We start from the raw sequence: 22,363 nt of genomic DNA, 5'->3' as shown, positions 1-22,363 counted from the left end.
CTGCGTGAGCCTACCAATTTTGCACTGAGGAATGGGAGAAGGTTTCCTCGGCGCAAAGGACTGCTGAGCACCGGTGCAGACGCGGGCGGACAATTTGCAAGAGAGCTCTTACATCGACGCTTTAATCAGGCACGATCGTACGGCCACCGAGCGATCGTTCACTGCATTGAAAGACTTAAAATGCTTCCAATGTGCCTACTGGAACCTTCTCAAGCGAGCGCAAGCCACGGTTTGCAACACAAGGCGAAGGAAAAGACAAAACCGAAGAATAATGTGAGAAAGAGTGCTTCTGAAGGAAATTCCAATTAAACAATTACACGTCCACAGTGACGCTGAGGAATGTGAAAACCACCCTGCTCGGTGCACGCCAAGTGTGTGTGTGTGTGTGTGGTATCACAATGAGTGTTTGAACAGTAGTTCGAACTTTATCGACCGGCCGGTTCAACAATGTCAAACTACTTCCGTTCCGGCCCGGGTGGGAAGTAAAAGCGAATAAAACAAAACGACAGATATCCACAAATGCATCGAGCATGGTGATGGAAATACCCTTTTAAAGCTAGTTTTTTTTCTTCAACGCAGTAAAAATCGATCAACATTGAACTGTTTAGCGCCTAGATTTATGCACTTTTTTTGTAACACATCATCGTTTGAGTCTTTTAGGTATTTCATTGGACAAAGAAGGTCTTTCCAGTGTTAGTTGCATAACTTTGAGCTCATTAATGTTTACAATAAAGCTTAAGTAAGAAATAAGCAAATTAATATGAGTTTTCATTGCACTAAGCACTATTATTTGGCGTTGTCATCACTTAATTAAAGATGTATTGAACAATTAACTAAAAGTTTGCTTTGTACATGTAAATCACATCTTTACTTCGAACCGTGTATTACACTTACTCATTTTACCGCCGATTGAAATATTTATTAAAAATAAGAAAATAGTATTTTGAAGCAAAATACTCTACCTCCACCTATAAACGTACATCAACATGCAAAAGCTTGCAAAATATTCCACATTCCGCTGCCCGCTGGGCACATTTTGCAACCTCAAATAGTTTAGTGTAACCATTTGTAACATGACCCACTGACCGACGCCAGTTTGTGTGTGTGTGTGTGTGTGTGTGTGTGTGTGTGTGTGTGTGTGTGTGTGTGTGTGTGTGTGTGTGTGTGTGTGTGTGTGTGTGTGTGTGTGTGTGTGTGTGTGTGTGTGTGTGTGTGTCCAGGTAAAGTTTGACCGCTGGCGAAAAGGTATTAACGAAGCTTGGTGGTTGCGTGCAAAACATACAACAAAAAATACACAAGAAGAAAGGTGTACTGCTGCATATTTTCGCATTCGAACATTCCGCAACAAATTTACCACACGGCCATTTTTCGGTAGGAATGAGGACGCGCACCAGCGTGTACCATTTACCATGCCGCGCTGAAACGCGGTGTCCGTAGTCAATAAAAACGGTCACCCGATGGTTGTGAGCGGGTGTGTGCTAGTGTGTTCTAAGCTGCCAACAACTTTGGCACAAACACACACACACGGACGTACACAATTGAACAATTGAACAGCCGTTACATGCCGGACGGTTTCCGGCATTCCGATGCAAATCGCAAACATGGCCGGGGCGACCACCGTCAACTGCTGCATTGTTGTAATTTTATCAAATGCTAAAAGAATTTACCACTGTAAGAGTGGGTAGAGTTTTTCCCGCGAAAGCTTCCCCGTTCTCACCTTCAATCGGCACCCGCTTGCCGTGTGCGGTCACCTCGAGCATTATTGTGGCGGTAAATGCTGCATGCGTTTTGCAAAAAAAAAATGCGTTTATGCAAAAATATCCCCACACGGTACCCCACACAGTCCCCCCAGGGTACGCAAAAACGAGACACACAAAAACACAAATTAACACGGCTCTTGCCCAGTGTCCCAGCGAGCCCAGGGACAGCTCGCGGGAAGCCAAATCTCGAGCTGAGCGACTCCACGGGCAAACTAACCACGGGGGTCGAAGGGGTGAAGTGGAATGATTTAGTTTTAGGTCAGGATCGGGATCAGGCAAGCAAACCGCCATCCACGCCACCGGGCATGACTCGCTAGTGCTGTTGTGCCATTATTTCTATTGTATTGCTTTTGCTCAGTTTATGAAATACTTCTTTTTTACAGCAAAATTATTGCATTTATTTATATTTTTATTCCTTCATAAATCTTTCCTTCCTCAAAATTGCAAAAAAGATCTGCACACTACTACAGCGACCATTAGATTTGCATCTTTCATTCGGTTACACCATTACCCACCATTTCTGTCAACCGCATTTTTTTCCAGTTTACGTGCAACAGCTGGCAGATTGAGCTGACCTTTGCCGCGGAGAACTATGGTGTGTGCAGGAGCGTTCAATTCTGCTGTGTAAACACACGCATGGTCAGCAGAGCAGAACGCTATGCTGTGCGGGAGCTGCATTTTTAGTTCAACCACTTCAAACGCATTCCATACACTGGCGAGCGACACTGGCCGGGGACAGTTGGGTGCTGACCCGAGCCAGCCATCTGGAAGGAGATGGCGAATAGGCTGCCCAGGACTGCAGCTGACAGTTGCTGCAGGCGAGTTGCAGTGGTCACAGCAGCGAGTGTCGAGTAGGGATGATCGGGATCCCGGATGTCTGGAGGCATCGGGGAAAGCCATGAGCTGGATGGACTTCAATTGTATCGCTTGACCGGTGGATGACCAGGTTTTGGTATGATTTTGTTTGACTTCTTGAAGTTTGTACTTAAGCGTTATGCAAACAAAGAACGGTAAAGCTCTCGGGACATAATCGCTGAGCTTCGAGATGCTCACACGTCTATTAATTTCATAACAGATGCTGAGGAATTCTGCCTGTGGCTCGTGTCATTCAGTGGTCACTTTGGGTGTGGAAACTCAAATAAATATCCAATTCACAGGAGAGATTAAGATGCATATCGATTGTATTTCGACGGCTTTCAACAATCAGCGTGACGGTTCGGATAGAGGTACTCTAGTTGATATTTGGTGTGTAGAGAGCTATCCAGACATAATTTGAGGAATTGCAACGAGCATTACAGGGTGCATTCCTTTTGCTTGGCAACACAAAAAACAATTGTTATAAAAGGAAAAGCGGATTGTATTTTTATTACTTCGTTTTGAATAACAAAAGAATTCACATTTTCAAAATTTCTTAAATTAACACAAAAATCTGCTGTGCCTTGACAGTAGCAACATTTTTTCTAATGCATGAATAATTGAAGTTGGCTAAAAGTTATTTCACGTAAAGCTCGAATAGTTTGAGCGAAAGTTAGTTGCTCTATTTTTGTTACTGTCAGCTTTTATTGACAGCTTTTATTAAACCAATGTATTTGATTCTATTTGTAGGAAAAAAAGGGTTGGTATTAATTATCTTGTTTATGTTAAGTTTCCATAATTATATCAAACATCGTCGGATGTCTACATGGATGGGAGGCTGCAGCCAGGATCCAGGAAAACTATTGTTCACCGGGTAATGTCGCGATGACGCACTCTACAGTGTAGAGAGAGAGAGAGAGAGAGAGAGAGAGAGAGAGAGAGAAAGAGAGAGAGAAAGATAGAGCAACTCTTTGAATAGTTAATTGTCAACTCAAAATCTCCTGAAAATGTATTCTTCAAGGTCGACCATTTTTTCTGTGGAATATTGGTATCAAGTGCTTATGACGCGGATCACCAATGGTTTACGGACATGAGTTGGAGATTACTGGCAAGCAAGATAGAATCAATGTCTCCTCAAAGTGTTTTGTTAATCTAAACGTTCGTGTATTGCCCTATTTTGCCAATTTTACTAGATCATTTTTAAGTAATCTTCTGTAACTCCCATGAACATGAATAATTTATAGTAGTAGTAAGATTTGTTTATAGAGATTTTGAGTCTTGCGACTACAATTCATCTCTTTGCAGGTAGATTATTTTTATGAAGTTGGGTTGATTTGATTATATTTTGTTGTATAGGTCTGTGTCTTTCAAAAATTCGAGGAGGTTCTTTTGATGGAGTTTGTTATAAGATAGAGCATCATCAATGCTGTTTGAGATGTTGTATTCTATGCGTTTATGTTCGTAATCACGGCATTCACCCAAAAGGTGTTTGACGGTAATGGAGACACCGCAATAACTGCATAGTGGGGGGCTGCTCTTTTCCATCAGATAGCTGTGGGTGAGGAGTGTGTGACCTATCTGCAGTCTAGACAAAACTTTTTTGAAGAATTTATAAAGCAGACATTAGTTCAGAAAGATCATTGTTTTATACTTATGCATCAATCACATCGTCACAGGTCCCAGCAGTCTACCGGTAGTTCTTAAAGTGCTGTGTGGAAGATGACCCATCCCTAACCTCACATTAGCAGTGACACTCGCGTGGTTAGCGGACGCCATCCATTTACCTGTCACTTGTCGCATCACTCGGCCTCCCATCCCTCCCGCAGAAATCAACCACCGGGTACATTATGATGTGCCGAGTGCCCTTGCGTGCGTTGCGCTAATGTAAGCCTAAACCGCACGCGGCCTTTCGAACCTGTCTCGATCGCTTCTCGATTGGAGGTTTCGATGGGTTCGAATCAGGGCGGCCCTGAGACCTGACCTCACTTGAGTGATGACAGTGTTTTGCAACAGCTCTGCGGTTGCGGTTTTCCGCGTACCAGGTGTCCTTTGTGCGTGTGTATGGGTGTTTGTGTGTGTATGCGGTTTGCTAGTGTGGTGTCGAGAGTTGGTCACGACCAAACAAACCTCATCGATGGGTTTTGTTGACCACTTGGAAACGTTGGTTTTCGAGGTTGCACATTTTCAGCGGGAGCCAGAAGCACACAGTAAAATCGATCTTCAAAGTCTGCCAGATAAACAGAAATGAGTTCAATAGAAGATTGTAATGCGGGGAAAAAACCGGGTAGCGTTATCTCAATCAACCTCAACGGCGATCGTTTGATCGGTATCGCCTTGTGGGATAAAAGTTTCCGTGTAGCTATAGCGCTTGGTACCATTCCAAACTGCTCCAAAGCAATGCAGCACCCGTACTGGTCCGCTTAACTGCTCAACCAAACCGCTGCTCCAGCCGAAACTGACCCGGAAGGAAACGGAAAGGAACGCAAAAGCATTTTTAGCCCTCCCACAAAAATCCATCCCAAAGGGTGGCCACCACCTCGGTGCAGCAGCCGCCGGGTTAACCAACCGGGAAGAGCGCCCGCAGGATGAAGCGAGCCAACACGCTATCGCCAACAGTCGCTTTCACCGCTTCGAGAGGGCGGCATTGGAAAACGCTACCGAGCGGTGTTGGCTGAGCGCGCGAACGGGCAGCAAGTCGGTGTGAGTAGGACAACCAGCGAGCTTGTGCGCGGTCGGCGCTCCAGCAGCTCCCGAAGCCGGCATCGGCACCGACCCGTCGGTCAAAGAAACTTAACGCCGCCCGCAGGCTCCACCGTGCAGTCGAGCCCTGTGTGGTACGTAAGACGTTCTCGGCTCGATGTCTTCGCATCGCAAGACGAACGTAACTTCCCCATACGCGTATTGGGGCCGAAGATGTCGTCGCTCGGCTGTTTCGTGCTGCCGAGATCCGTCTCGGTTGGCTCTTAGCGCGCAATCGCCCCAAAACAGTGGAGCAATGCCCAATCATTCCCGGAGCAGCGTGAAGCCTTACAAGCCCGCTTGCTTTCGGGATGAACACACGGGCAGTTCATCCGGAACGTAGTCATCCGACGCCAAAAAGGGGGCAGCCTCGCACGACCAGTGCCAGTGTGGTGCCGTGAGCTGACCGTGCTGACCGTACAGTACCTAGTCTTGTTCTACTGCGTCGATCCGTACCCAAACGATTCGTTTGCTTACCGCATGTGCCACTAGTCGAGGCAACTGTGGCACTCAATCACCGGCAGCAGCTGGCAGTCGGAGCGGATATTTGGGTTGAATTTCCATTTCCGACCCTTTTTGCCGTGCGGCTCTGCACCGGAGGCCGGTCTTGCTGGGCACAACCGACAGGGCTCCGGACATATACGCACCGTCCTCACCGGTACTGTGCGTTGCACTATGGTGTACCGCGGAAATGGTGTTTTATTGTGGTCAGGTGGTGCTCTGGTGTTGGCCCGATGTGGTTTGTTACGGCTGCAGCCACTCTCAACGTGCGCATAACCCAGAACCACGGTAACTTTGCATTAGCCAGAGAGGAGACGCAGTACTATTGAGGGTTTCATGGAGGACACAGGAAATTCGCTGCATCCGGTAGCGGTGTATGCACTTCCTTTGTAGTTCACAACAAATTTTCATTTGGTAATATGTCTCCACTGCGAGGTGACGAACACTAAGTCATGAAGAGCTTCTTCTGGGAAAGATCTGATTCTGGAAATATATGCAGCTTGAGAGTACATTACAATATCAAAATTATTCGAATATGGGCTCTAAGCATTAAGACCTAAAATTTTCAGCTCTAGCCCATATTCTTGCATTAAGATATAAAGTTAGTTCTCAATACTTCAACTGCTGTAACTCAGTATCGTACTACAAACTCTGACATAAAAATGAGCTCCAAAAAGATGAAACCAATTTCCCAAAGCTCCCAACCTCTACAAGCTACCTTTAATAATAGCACCAACATTGGATATCGGTAATCCCGATGGGACAGCCATGACAGAACGTGGTATGGTAATTCACTTCCAGCTCTGGTCACTCTAGCGTGTGATTGTGTTCCTCGTAAAGGACCAGGAACTTTCAACTGCAGTAAAGGTTAAACCAGTGCAGTGGAAACTAAAAATCGATCTACCGTTTATCTCGCTGCAAACCACCAGGAACCACCATTTGTCGTCCAATTTACATGCTATCGACTTGAGACATGCTCTTTTTTAGTGTTTAAAAACGACGAGAGGAGCATTAACAAGTATTTGCATTTCCATCAGCTCACAGACACACGCAAGATTTACCAGAACCGTCCCATGTCTCGGTGACGCTGGCACTCCGATTGGAGCGAAGTGCAACGAGCCCAGGTTCATTGTGCATTGGGACGGGAAGGTTAAAGATAAAAATAATTCTCCAAGAAAGGACCATTACTTTATCGTTCCGGAGAAGCGGAAGAATCAGTTTCAATTATTCAAACATTTATCCGATACAGCAGCCTAACGCATACACAGCTATTTCAGACTTGAAATTGTCCATTCGGTACCTGTTATCTTTGCCAAAATGAACTCTAGGCTAATTTTTACTACTCTTGAGATCTTTTAATTATCAACAGAAAGTGTTCATCATTTTGGGTGTGCCTCTAGGAACGAAGGAGTATACCACAGCAGTATTCACTGTGTTCACTTCAGAATATTTTCAACATGATAACACAACACATCTCCTGCTGTCTAGGAAAATCAATTATTTCAACACCTTCTTAGCGATTCGGGCTGGCCTACTTTATCCCACGATTTCTCCGGTAACAAATTTCTCCACATTGTAAGAAGCACAACTGGACTAATGCCTAAACTGTCTCAAGACAACAAAAAAATCCTGCACCCGGCTACCGAAACCTAGCCGAAGAGCGCCTAGCGTCCTGAGTTTGTGGAAGACTTTGTTTTTTTTTTTCTATCTCTCGCTCAATCTTCTCCACTCACTTCTTTCTACGACAGTGACGCTGCCTTCTGCGCACTTGTTAAAATAGTCGCAACAAATTACAACCCCAAGTCGAAAACGTGACATCCATGTCAAGTAGCAGCCGGGACGGAACGGGGCCCTCGAACCCCTCCCGGCTCTGGCCGCACCAATCGCATCAGCCGGCAGCGACCGGTGGTGCAAAGGTCATCCTTTTGCATGGACTTATTAAAGGCTCGAGCCATGTAGGGTTGTGCGCACAAAAGTGTCACACTTGCGGCGACTAGTGCCAGAGCCTTTCTTTTCACCTCAGTCTCATCTTCATCTTTCAGCGCAACTTTGCCTGTTCGCACGAACTGTGGCCGTGAACGATCGAGCCAGGCCTGACAAACGCAGAGCACGTAAAGCCAGCGTTACGGTGGATCGGGACCGTTGTTAACTTTGTCTTTCCTATTTCCGCCCGCTCAGCATTACGTCGTTGGTTGGCTATTCGGGTGGGAAAGAAATTCAATAAGACTCGGGTCCTGCCGTACAAGCAGCGACTCTCGCGGTTCAAAGTGGACCTTTTTTTCGTTTCAGATTCCGTTTTTAAGAGATGCTGTATGTTTTTGGGTTTAAGGAAGCTATCTATCTAAGCGAAGTTGTCGTAGGAACATCTGTCACACGCCTTTCCTCAGTAAACCGTCAACTATTACCGCAGGCACGGTCGCGCAATGCAGTTTGTGACTTGTTTATTTCACGACTTTACTAGGGGTAAATATTTGCTGTCACCGATGAGTTGTTTCAATCTGTCAATAGTAATTAAAAAGGTGAAATTGACTAACAGACTGTTTTGAGTTTTCCTTGATAATATGCTACCAAACCCATATCAGTTGACTTGAAGACCTCTTGTTTGAAGAAATGAATTCCATAAACATTATTTTCATTCATAGTCTTCACTTTGAGCACCTTCAAAATCCAGTTACTTATTTTTTCTATCAATCCTTTTTTACAATTCTCAGTAGTCCAGCAGTCCAGCAAAAAACACTGTTCCTTTGGGACGCTTTCCTTTCAACAACACCGTCTTTCTGTCTTATGCCGTCATCCTTCCGGGCTGCTCTTCCAGCACCTCCAGTGGCGGTTCCCGTGTTGAGTAATTAAGTTTAACATAAATTTCATAATTGGATAAAAATGCAAATCCGAAAACGAGTATCCTCACGGTGGCATCTCCCGTCGCACGCGGGTCACGCGGGTGTTGAATTGCGATGTCGTGACGCATTTTGTGCGCACTTCGTTTTTTTTATAAACTCACCAACTCGTCTTGCCGTTGCGGTGTAAAGAAGGAAACGTAACGTGGCAGTTACCGTGAGCTGCCTGACAAGTGGTTTTCGTTCAAGCCCCTAACAAGAGGGCTGTCGCGAATGGATTCGGTGAAGGTTTATTTGTGAAGGACGTTAATAGGTCCCGTTTTTTGTCCTTTTGCTAGGTTATTCATGTTCTGCAGCGACTTTTTTTTAGCGAATTTCATCTTTTTGCAAACCTTGGAGAAGATACTTCTTTTGAGAGACGACACAGTTTTGTGCCTTGCAACTAGTATACAAGAGATGGAGGTGTAACTGCAGAGCTGTAAATGAAACGTGGAATCTCTTTGGTTTGAAATGTTTGACTATGTTTGCCAAGTCTTGGAACAACTTCAATCCGGAAGTCCGGTTTGGTTATTAGTCAACATTGAGAAATTTCACTAGTTGTTTGAAGATCTTCATGAGACGCCGCTGTTGCTAAGTGGAATATTCTCCAGGTTTGAAAAGAGGATTCTCAGCAATCCAGCAGGAAAAAACACTGTTCCTTTGGAACGCCTTCCTTTCAATAACTAGGTATATCAAATACTATGTATTTCTTGGAGTAGCTTCAAGATCCCTGTTTTATGAATATCACTTCGATGTATCGCCTTTTAGGAACCAAATGCGACTATTTGTCATATTTCGTTGTCATACGTACTTTTAGTCTGAATCTCTTTCAGACTTTAATGGGCTTCATTGATGATCAAACACATCAAATTAAAGTCCATCAGTTTTGAGCCTGTGTCTCTGCAAAGACTTTGCATCCGTGAGCATGCACTGCAACATCATCAAGAATAACTTCCTACACCTTATATCGGTGGGCAAGTGCATAATTTCGCATAACCTTAATGCTATGACCTATTAAAGCTAGTCCTAGAAATTCTAAATCTCATACACCCTACCCTTCCCCAATAACGGCTAATAGATTTCGAGCATCCAGAGAGGTGATGGTGGCGCATCAAGCAAAACGGAACAGAATTTCCTCCACAAAATTGTTAAAATTAGAACATCAGGAACCGACCAACAGTTCCCTGTCGACACGTTCACAAACTCATCGTCTGGCGTCGGTGAAATCTATTCTACAGTTTCGCTGGCATTGCCAACATCAACAATAATACCAAATCGGAAGGAAAAGAGGAAGAAAAAATCCCCAGCGCCAGAGTCTGCAACCTTCAAAGCAGAGCCGAGGCAAGCCCAACTGCCCAAACAAAACTGAAAAATCGAAAAGAGCATTTGTGCACACTCCCACCACCGTCGCCAACAGCGAGCGGTGTGATTTCAAGTGAAAAGTGGATGCCCTTTCCCTTCTCCCCTTAACGGATTCCCGACCCGAAGCCTAATCAAACGGATCACGGCGGAATCTTTGATGTGTTTAAAAAATTGATATATTGAGACAGCGGGCCAAAAAGGGACAGGATGGGCAGAGCAGAACGAACCGGTGAAAACGGGAGGGACGCGCTCGGTAGCAAAAGCGGTACACGAGTGAGCGCGCCCCGAGGCCATCCTGGCGCAATCGGTAGCATCGCGCTGGCAAGTGGAATGGAAAGACAAGTGTTCAAACGCAGCGTTTTTGAAGTATAGATATGAATTTTTTACCACACTTGTGAGTAAAGGAGAAAAAGGAAAAAGAGAGAGAGAGAGATAAAGAGAGAAATAGAAAAGAGAAAGAGAGATAAAGTGTGTGTGAGAGAGAGAGAGAGAGAGAGAGAGAGAGAGGAGGGGGGGGGGATAGATCGCACAGGAAGCTTGCTAAAAGACGGTTGCCACGTGAGGCGATATCTCTTGCGGTGATGTTCCATGCGCTGGTCGAAACGTTGTTCTGTTAGCTGAAAACAATGTTGCCTACGGATTCGGGGCAGGGCTGGTCGGGTGATTAGGATACTGCGTTTGCTGCGGAATGGCAGCTCTCTGCTCCTCCCGAATGACCCAAATGCCCAAAATTACCCAATTTTCCAAGAAAAGCTCGCACAAAAGTGAACCCATGCCAATGTGCGAATGTGCGAAACGGGGGTGAGTAACCAGAACCAACAACAGAAAGGAAAAAAAGATATTGCTGAAATAGGCACAAAAAATATTTCACATTTTTCCTGCCCCAAAAACGATACGTGTCTGTCTGTGTGTGTGTGCGTACGTGTGCATGTACGAAATGCACAAAAATTGTGAAAACAAAACGGAAAAACTTCGCTCAGTGAAAAGTTTGCTGCCCTTCCACCTTCGGGGCATCGGAATTTTGGCTGCCAAAGTGTTCGAATTTTCTTCCAGCCTTCCGCTTTATGTTGTCGGGTTTTTTTTTTTCTTGTATCGCTGATATCCTGCCTTCTTGAACCTTTGCAAACATGGCATTTGTAAGCGGGCGGGCAGACGTGACCCACACGTTACAGCGACGGAACACGTCACCGTGGTCTAACGTCAGGTAGGCATTCGAACTATAGGAAGATGAAGATAATTGGTCTTTCTGGACATTTTTGTTTCTTTTTTTTCGGACTTGTCCCTTTCCCATTTCGGTCGTTTCAATCTTATTTCGTTTGATAACGAAATCCGTCATCCTCTATTTGCGCACGTTCCATTCGGAACTGGCGGCTCCCGGAAGCTCAACGTACCCGAGTCGGTAATCAAACGAGACGTTTGACAGACATTGATATTTAGAGTTTTCATTCTCCCCGCCCGGGTGGAACGCAACCCGGTGCGTACAATTTTCATAACTCTTTGAAGGATGTTTCAATCAATTTGTGTTAGCTGGGTTTATGGAGCTGGATATCTTGAAGCGTACAGGTATCATTCGGGTTGTGTGAACCGATGTTTGGCCTTCGTGAGGCAAATCGTGGATTAAGATGACACAGATCGAATGTCTTATGGAAGAGGAGTCCGGAAAATACAGTGCCATTTGATGGGGAAGCACATGCAATTGATTAATATTATTAGATAAGGTATACATGTTTTTGGAAAGCAAGAACTCTTACCATAAATCCTATAAAAGTAAAGATGCATAAATGTTCTTCAAAGAAACATCTGAAGTCAGTGGAAAAGCTGTACAAAATGTATTGTTACATTTATTACTATTCTAAGCCTACAAAAAAAAGAAAAAAACAGATTGAAGAAAGTTCCACCATTCTCAAACTGTTCTCTTGAAATTCCTCAACATCTTTAAATCTTTGCAACTTTCTTATGCCAATGGTGCAGCCGTTAAAAATCGTTAAATTGCCTTCGGTGTACCTTTCTTGCACATTCCCGAAGGTAAAATTAAAAACTTTCACACCTTTACATCATTCCCGGTGCCATGTCCCATGTGCCGTGAAGTGAATCAGCCACCCTCCGGCCGTTGAACCGCGTAACGGGTCTAAATCCCAACGCTCTCCCTCACCACAGCACCTGACCGAAGTCGGAATCAGCCCGGTCCTGCAGACATTCGCAGTATCCTCGGGGAGATAAAAACTTTCCTCAGAATCGTGGGGGCAGCTAGTGCCAACGTACCAACGTTTGATTTCATTTCGAAAAGGCTGAGAGGAGACGGTGGTGAAAAATAAAAACGAACGCTACTAATCTCCTCTACAACCTCCCGTCGTCAGCTTTCTGACAGCTCCCACCGCTAGCTGTCAGTCTGCCTGTAATGTTTTTTGTTTTATTTGGTTTAGCTTTGTTTTTGTTTCATTGGTTTGTTTGTCTGTTTCGGTTGACTGATTTATTAGCCTGCTGACTTGCGAATGATTCCAATTCCAATTGCATTTCATGTGCTCTAATCCCAACCCAACAATGTACATGTCTGTATATGTACGCGCGTGTGTGTTTGTGCAACCCACCCCTTCCCTTTTGAGCGATTCGTCGATATTTTTGGGCAGCGCACGTATTACAAAACCGCCCGAAGACCATAACTATGCCCCGGTAAAGCCAGCTCAAATGCTTGCCAATTTGCGTGTAATTGGAAAATTAGCATTATTCAGTTGCAACCGATTATGCAACCGGTGCAGCGGCCTGCAACAATGGTGCACACCGGTCGAGTCCGAGGGGCCATAGAGACAGTGTGTGTGTATGTGAGAGAGTGAGAGAGAGAAAGAATGAGCGAGAGTGGATAACGTTTCAGGTCGTTGCTACAACAACTGCATCGCGGGTGCATAAATTGATATCACTCGTGCGCTCTCACTCCCGCCCAAGCTGCTGCCCTGCTGCCGTACGCTGTTAGGCTGCAATAAATTTGCCAACATTCATGGTACATGTGTTTTTAACAGCAATCCGACGGTTAGGTTGTTGATGTGCGCGTGTGTGTGTTTGCATTCCCTACACCAGTGGTTGGCAAACTGTGCCACAGAATCCTTGGGGTTAGACGTAAAACACCAAATTGATAAACCTTGCATCAAAATGAATGATGGGTACGAAGAAGGCAAACAGCCGCCTTCCAGGCAGCCAAGCCGGGAGTTTGTCGACCACTGCCCTACACCACAACCCATAATGCTGTTCCTTTTACTGCAACGCAAAGTACGGCCAGGAGCTGCATGGCTTATCTGGTGGTCAATAAATTCGTACCAGAAAGCCACGAACGGCATCGCCGGCTCGCTGGATGCACTTTTCGAGGTCGGCCTGTTGGTGTGTGTGTGTGTGTGTGTGTGTGTGTGTGTGTGTGTGTATGTATGTAGCAAGACGTTCAGTACAAACGGGACCCGGTCAGGCGAATGGCCGGCACACCGGAAGGATGATAAATTAGGCTAATTGTTGGGCAGAGTTTTATTGAGTCGCGGTGTACCTGCGCTTGCACGTATACGAGGTTTGCCGCGCGCGTGGGCTTTCGTGTTTAGCAGTCCGCAGTTAAAGTGTTGTGCCCGGTTTTAGTGGGCCATTGCACTGCATTGTTTTTGCTGATTGCTGATACAACGAAAACGGCAACAAACACACACACAAACACACGTATACTAACAGGATGCGAGAAAAACTTTGCCCCGCAGGCGTGCAGTGGAGCGTGAAATAGCCTCACTAAACGCTGGCAGATCGTTGCTATTGATTCTTGATTTGCCGGTTCCCGCTGGCAACATTTTGAAGCAATTAACTGTGTTGCCTTCACCCTTCACCCCTCCGCTCCTTATTATAGCACACACACACAGGCGCGCGCACACGAAACACTTTCACCTCGGAAACGACGTCGCGAGGTTTCATTAATTACCGAATTATCGCTCACCACGACAAAGACGCTCAGCGCACATCCACCGGCAAAACTGGAGCACCCATTTTCCCGCTTCCATCCCGTTTCCTGTCTTCCCCCAGCCTCGTACTCACCTAGCTGGAGCATAAATGTGTTAGTTCATTGCATTGTCACCGGTTTGCGATAGTACCACAAGCACCTCGGTACAAGAAACCCTTGCAAAAAACCGTGTCCCCCGCCTCAGACGGTCTGCGGTCTGTCTCTGCGTGTAAATGAACTTTCCAAGTTTTTAGCACTGTATGTGTGTGTGCTAGTGTGTGTACGAGCGCTCCCTACCGGGCGGTAATGATGCCCATTCTCCTTCGATCTCATTTTCACACTTTAAAACCCAAACACAATGCACAACCATTTGGCTGGGATGGGCGCAGGGAATGAATAGAGTGGAGTGGCGACACGCTGCAGCTAGACGACGACGACGACAGCGACGGTGGCGGCGTTGTCGACGCAGCCTTTACCGCACGGTCTTTTCTGCAAATTAACACCGAAAAGTGGTAGTGAGAGTGTAATAAAAATTAATTTTATTAAAAACATAAGTTTCACTTTGTCTTTTCGCTTTTTCGCTCCCCGGGGCTATGCTGTTTTCGAATCCATCGGAGCTGGCGGCTGTGGTGGCTTGGTCGGAGCGGCGACCAAGGCGGGGTTCGGTTCCGGGATGGTGTAGTATATTACCCGGGCGCTTTTACCCCCTTTAAGGGACGTTCAATTGTACACTGCCGCACCGTGCTGGCACGAGCCGCACTGGAAGGTTCAACAGGACGAGCCTCGTGCGGTAGTTTTGCGACTCCTCCTAGATGGCGCTATCTTGTGTGTGTGTTTTTTTTTTGTTCTCTTCTATTCCTGTAAGTGTTAGAGTGTGTAGACTTCTTTACGATTCAATTTACACGCGAATGCACATTTCTGTTTCGGAGTCTGGCACCGTTTGGTGGTCGTTTACTCTTACATTGAATTATGCACCGTCAGAATTGGCAGTGCATGCGGGCAACAACCCCGAAAGATGGATACCGACAGTTGCGAAAACATACAGCTCGATTACATGAACCACGAAATGGACGCTGCTTGTGCTATTGTCCGTTCTATGGCTAAAACCTTGATTTGTTGCAGTCGTAGAGTGTGTTGCTTTATGGAATTTCTGGCAAACAGAACAGACGTTATTCTGGTAAAGGCCTAAACTCTCCTACATTCAATGTCATCTTCAAACCGCCTCAAATGTCACACTCAGTTCTTGGCGTACAGTAAAAGGACTGTTATTTTAAAACGCTGAAAGCAACACTCCATTCTGTACTCCAACTACATCAGGAACAAGCACCAAGTAAAGAGATTAAACAATTTATGTTGCCTGCAGTCACGAGTACCGGTTGCCAGCACTCGTGACTGCATGCTTAAAAAACTTTCTGTCCAAAATGCAGAACTGGATTTCGGGAACCAAGAGCCGAAGAGCTCGCCAGGCAAATACCCATAGCCAGAGATCCCGTGGACCCAGAAGCTAGTGTTAAAGTGTTGTTTATAATTGCGGTGGCCGTTGTTTTGTGGCCAAATGTGTCCCAGGACGTTTTGCTAAGGGTCACGTGGCCAATGTCTGTTCCAAAACCGTAGCCAAAAAAACTGCATCAAATATGTCCTCCAAACCGGCAGCATGACCACTAAGTGTTGCCGAAATGGTTCATCATTTTTGCGGATGAAGCTCACCGGAAACGGCTCATAAAATTTTCTCAAGGATCATCAAACTTGAGCGCACCGAGTTTGGTCGCTCTTCAGAGGCGTTCAACTCTGGAACAATTGTTTCGAGATACTCCTGGTGAACTCGTGTTGAGGTCATGGTAGACACTCGCTTCTCAATCTCTTCTCGCCACACATAAAACCTAACCCAGGTCAAGAATCTCCTTAGGGTTATAATTGCAAAAGCGAACTTCCTCGACGAACTTCCAACGAGTGCTGAGTTGCTTCAGGGGGAGCAATAGATTTAGCCTGACTTTTTTTTAGTTCTTTTGCGAAATCAAATAAAAACCCTCGCTCAAAGTAAGCTAACGAGCCCGCTTTCCAACAAACAAAAAACGAATTAAAGCGTGTTTGCAGCGATTTGCTGCATTTTCTTGCCACCGTGCTGTGTAATCTAGTTTTGCAGATCGGCGAACTTCACACCTCTCCACGCTCTCCGCTGCGTTACTGTTGTTGCTTTCTTTTCTTCCGGTCGTGCGCTTGCAACCAATATCCATTACAGTTCGCTTTACAACCAGGTACCGATACCTGCTGTTCGCAAGCCATGCGCAACTTTAGTAATTAACAATTCTTCCTTCGCGTGCCAGATAGCGCCGACGGCCTGGACAACGGCACCGGGTGGACCGGGAACACCATCCACGCGCACGGTAACTTTCCATCACGAGCTGCACACCCGAGGTGGGTGGTAGGCTAGCTGGTGCACCGGAAATGCAAAGTGATACCGGCATGACTTCACATGCAGCTCATCCGTTACACATTACAGTTTGCGGGTACCAGCCGATATGTAGGAAGCATTGTAGAGGATGCGAGTGGGCTTGTGCGTGCTGGAAAACTGGAGCAGAAACAAAGGAAAAAATATCGCCAGAATGTTGAAAGGTACAGGGAGGCATCAAAGGAATTGTTCTCACTGTCTGGCGAGGGACGGAGTGTTTGGATAGAATGGGGAAAGAGCCTGCTATAACGAAAGTTATATCCTTTCAATGTTCAATGTAGTGCATTTTAACGATGTGCTTTCGGTGCCTACGTAGCACTGGAATCATAAGGAACACCATTTGGCGTTGTCAGGGAAAAAATGGGGAAGTCATCACACACTAGCAGTCGAATATGTTTTAGAGAACCAACAGATTCTCCTAAAAACTAAGTTTTGACATAATTTTAGACCTTTTCCCGAGCCTGTGCCAGTTCTGGAACAAACATCTAACATATTGTATTCTTCTTCTTCTTTGGCACAACAACCGTTGTCGGTCAAGACCTGCCTGTACCACTAGTGGGCTTGGCTTTCAGTGACTTATTAATTACCATAGCAGGATAGCCAGTCCTACGTATGGGGACACGGTATATTCTGAAGTTGATCCCATGACAGGCATGTTCTTAAGCCGTACGAGTTGACAACTGTACTACTAGACCAGTCAAATTTAACCAGATCTAACCTGTTTGCGGTAACCGATTTTAAAACCGCTTCCGAACCTATCTCAGATGTGGAACTAATCAAAACCATGTTACACTCCTGAAATATATACCACATTGTTGTTTTCGGTTCGCTTTCTTATCTTTAGGGCTGTAATCGTGTGACGTCCTCAGTGAGGATCACGGCATGAAAGAGATTATACGATCTCTCCCTCTTTCTCTTTATCTCTCTCTCTCTTTCTCTCCGCACTGCCTTTGTTATTGTTATTTATCTGTATCCCGTGTACAATATAAAGTATACCAAATATAGCAATAGATTTATATAGAGTTGTATCCTGTGAAGACACAACACGCCACTTTTGGAAGTAAAAAATTACGCTTTTTTGGTCCTAGAACTCACAAACCGTTTCCGATTAAAAAACTTATACTAGATTGGAAACAGATGCCAATTTACTTAAGATGCTGGTACAAGTATTGGTGTTAGAATTGTTCATGAACGATTTCTCCGTCGTGTAAACGATTTCTTAGACGCGAAAGCACCAGTGGTTTGATTTTGAGTGACTATGATCTGATGCACTCATCTTCAGCACCTCCAGATGGCGCTGTGTATCTTAAATATTGTTGTGGTTGTGGTTTAATATTGTATAATCACACCACCATGACTAGTTTTAATCAAAGGGAAGTTGTACTCTTACGTCTATGTCCACCTATGTACTATCCTTTTTAGGTGTCCATCATCCTCACTACACGATTTGCGTATTTTTATTTGTTTTTATTTCCTTTTTTTGATCCCCCCTCAAATGTCCCCTATCGAAGGCCAATACATTCATTACACTCAGTGAGCGTAAAAGAGAATCCAATCGTCCACCTCGAACGGTACGGTGTCGATGTGGTGCGACAAAACAAAAACAAAAGCCTCGAAACATACCGAACGACAACTATTCGCACACACACGCACACGTGCGCGACAAGGGGAGGACAAAACAGGATTCCTGCTTCCACCATTGTCAGCACCAGCCAGACATAAAGGCGGAAAGCTGCCATAAATCTATGGGACCGGTCACAAAAATAAACTCCTACTGCTTGTACTAGCCGCTCCTCCACACAAATACGCACAGACACGAACGTTGCGAGCAGGCGAAAACAATTCTCCAGCCGATTTGATTCAATTATAGATTGTGTAGTGTCGATTCGGTAAGGCTACTAGGCTGCACACGCCTTGTCGAGGCAGGCTGCGAAGCAGGGTAGAAAGCGGACGCGCTGAGGCGATGGATTAAACGATGGCACCGGGCCTTCGGGCTTGTGTATTCAATGACCGCATGCTTCCCGCTTCCCTGCTGGACAAACAGACAGGCACAAGAAGCAGACTCCGGCAACTATACCAATATGGCTGGCTCCATCCTCCTAAGCTGCGGTGACTCGGCAAAGCTCCGGTAGTAGTAATGGTAGTATTAACTGTCGATGTTGTTCATTGTTGCTGCTAATTGTTGGAGGTGGATTATCTCCCCGGAGCTCGCTGTTCTGCTTTAACGTACAACTTTGGCAACGAACTCACTCCCCCTCGTGTACAGTAATCGATGAAACCCGTGCACTCGGTATCGACGGCAGTGAGGAGTCGTCAGAGGGCTCGAGATGGCTTTACAATTGTGATAATTGCCCTTCGGAGGCAGCACGGAAGTACGCGGGAGGATGCAAATTTTCCTATCAATTGACCATGACCAGCACGGGGGGCACAGCTGGATGTGCTACCCGACCCTCCGTTAGGCCACGCACTCAACACATCTCCTCGGGACAGCGTACAGTAGCTGGACCGAAATTGAACCGACCGGGCGTCGATGCTTAGTAGCTACAAATGGTCCGGAGTAACCCTGACAAGTGGGAGGCAGGTTTTGACATTTGCTTCATCCATTCTGGATTTCCCAGTACATCTTCTCTAGTTTTTATTTACTCGAGTGAGTCGTGTCGAGAGTGGGCAAGCCATGGGGAACGGTAGCCGGGAAGCTGCCAAATGGTGGTGGAAAACACTGGGAAAAGATTTATGAGTTTTTGCTACCCGCTTTGTTGTTTTTTATAGCTGCTGTTGTGTTGCATAGTTTAAATTTGTCTTCATCACGCCTTTCTTTTCCCATTCTTCTTCAACACGTCCACGGAGATAGAGGCGGGCGATTGGGACCAACAGTTACTTCAAGGGTTAGGCACCAAGCGAACCCAATAGCAGCACAAAAAATCGCAAAGCAGGGCTTTAACCGACAACTAGCGACTAGAAGATTGTTGCACGATGCCTCGAGCGGAAAGCCATCAATCATAGGCACAAACCGGGAACCATTTTCCCTCGCTAGTATTGGTGGCTTCCTGGCAGCGCACTTCAGCGACGAGTGGAGGCAAAAAAAGAAGCATAAACCACAATCTACGCTAGGTAAGTGCTCGCACACCAGAACACCGACACATTGTAGTGCTTGGGTGACACACACACACACAAACACAAACACACACCAACACCTTGCTCTTTAAAGATAATGGCATATTGACAGCGGGGTAGTGTGCACTTTTTGGAGGAAAGTGCTGTGATGACTAGACAGACATCAATTAGCGTGATGGCTTTGGCCCGCGTATGATGGGTTTGGCGTACCGAGCGGTGCTACGATTGCTACATTGTCTCGGTATATGGTTTCCACATTGTTTCCCGCTTGAAGTTGCCTGGGAATGCCGAACAGGGCTTTGAAATACTTCAAAGTGCTAGAAATTTCTCGATACTCTTTGAGTCGAAATGAGTGTGAACTACAGCCGAAAGATATCTCAACGCTCCTGTTGACATTTCCAGTAAATGTGTCAAATGACAGCTTTTCGCTGTCAGTAATGTACTAAGTCAACACAAAATTGACTTACAAGCCAACGCATTTGCTAAACTCATACAGTCCATATGCAAACTAACATGGAAATATTAGTCTAAACTGTCGAATGGTACACTTTAGATGCAATTAGGATACTTTTTACCCGCTCCTGTCCACTGAAACTTTCCCATGTAGTTCAAACTGGTCCACAGTCCGTACGAACTCACCGGCTCATCCGGCAGCCAAGAGATACCTGTAGATGGTGGTCCGCTCTATCGGGTCAGGTTGAGTTTGCTAAACAGGAAATGGGGCTGCCCCAGTCTCGGGGCCTAGAATATGATAATATCGTTCTGATTCAATTTCCCCATACATATGGATGAGATGGGTTGATAAACTTGCCAACCCAGCACGAGATGCTCGGCGCCCGGAAGACTACTCCAGGGGGCCCATTGCTAATCGATGTGGAGATGCTAGAGACATGCAAACGGAAAGAAAGCACTAACGATTAAAAAAGTGTCTAATGCAACCCGAGTACATTGAGTTTTCCCTTTACTGCAGGGGTAGGCTTCTTTAAATTTTGAATAACATAGTGTTGGCTTCAATTAGAAGTCATTTTTTGTCTCAAAGGTTGGAAATATTTACTATTTATTTATCAAAAAAATTAATGTATTTTGAAAATAAGAAATGAGCGTGAAGCTTATACACACACTCATTTTAAATACTCGTTCAAATCTACAAATGTTCTTCCGTGAAAATTTGTTAATTGATTAATTAATTAATTTATTTATATATTTATTTTTATGTATTTATTTTTTATTCATTTTTTGTTCATTTAAATATCATTTTATTTATTAATTTATTTATTTATTTATTAATATTTATCATTTATTTATATATTTATTTGTTTATTCATTAATGAGTTTATTAGTCTATATTTCCATTTATTTATTTATTTATTTACTTTTTAATTTATTCATTTATTTATTTTTTTATTTTTTTATTTAGCTATTTATTTATTTGTTATATGCGAAGGCACCCGCATTAAAACTCCCAGAGCGTAATAAATCCTATCGTGTCACGATGCAATATTATAAAACCCTGCATTTAACCACACCGGCTCGACAATACGTTTCTGCATTTGGCCACGGGTTTAGATTTGCGTTTCTGCACCCATTCCTGTGAGGCACCCAAGCATGACCGCCACAACAGACAGGCTGGTCGAAAACAAGTGATAAATCGTTCCTTCCAGAGCCTGTAAGGACTCACGGTTCGGTTAAGGAAAATGAAGAAAAATAAAATAAACAAAAAAAGCAAAAAATAGACACCATCACACCGCAAACGTTGCCCGCTGTAGTTTTGCTCTTTTTCCACTGCGCAGGAAGTGCCCAGCCCAAGCATGGTACTGGGAGCTGTGTTTTCGGTGCTTTATTTATTCAAATGTTGCATGGTTCAATCGGAACGTGTAGAGAAGGTTCCGGCCAAAAGGTTAAGATTAGCATTGCCCCACCCAGGACTGACACACTGTTCCGACGGGTGTGAAGTAGGGAAGGGGCCAAAACCCGGGAGCTCCGGAAGCTCGATTGCCAATTCGGTTGTACATTTCTCACCCTTTTGCTTCTGTGCCACCGGCAGGCGCTGTAGGGTGTACCCGAGCTTTGCATTAGGCTCTGTAAAGCAGGATTTAGCTAAGGATCAACACCGGTAGCTCTCGGGATTAGCCATTGGGGAGAGCGATGACAGGTCCCGGTATTAGGCCTTTCGGTTCGGTATCTAACGCTAGAGAAAATTACTTAAAGATTCACACTGTGCTTGAGCTGCAGCCAGATGCTTCTGGGAGAGATTGAAAATAGGTTTGGCCTGGTTTGAGCGTTTGAGTTTGCAGGGAATCGTTGCTTATTAGTAGTTCATAGAGAATTGTCCGAATATCCTGAGTTGTTGTGTACTGGTATGGTGTGCTTGGAGACTCAAAAATGTCTGACAATGGAGAGAATAGAAGAGAGAGATAGAGAGAGAGAGAGAGAAAAAGAGAAAGAGAAAGAGAGAGAGAGAGAGAGAAAGAGAGAGAGAGAGAAAGAAAAAGAGCATTAGCAATCGAAATCAAACGCGCTTGACGAAACAAAAATATCTTACGGCTGCCTATCGGTCCCAATTAATTCCGCAAGCCGAAATCTTACCTCAAATTTTATCAGGGTGTACGCGCCTTTAAGCGCCTGCCAAAATTTTTTTTTATTTTCATCACGAGCAAGTGGGCATAATTTGTACTACTGACATCCAAAGAAACGAAACATTTCATATTGATTTTGAAAATTTTCTGTAAAATTTGCTTTACTGAAATGC

The sequence above is a fragment of the Anopheles merus genome, chromosome X (assembly GCF_017562075.2).
Source record: "Anopheles merus strain MAF chromosome X, AmerM5.1, whole genome shotgun sequence".
NCBI lineage: Eukaryota > Metazoa > Arthropoda > Insecta > Diptera > Culicidae > Anopheles > Anopheles merus.
The sequence above is the reverse complement of the archived record's forward strand: the minus strand, read 5'-3'. Positions refer to the sequence as shown.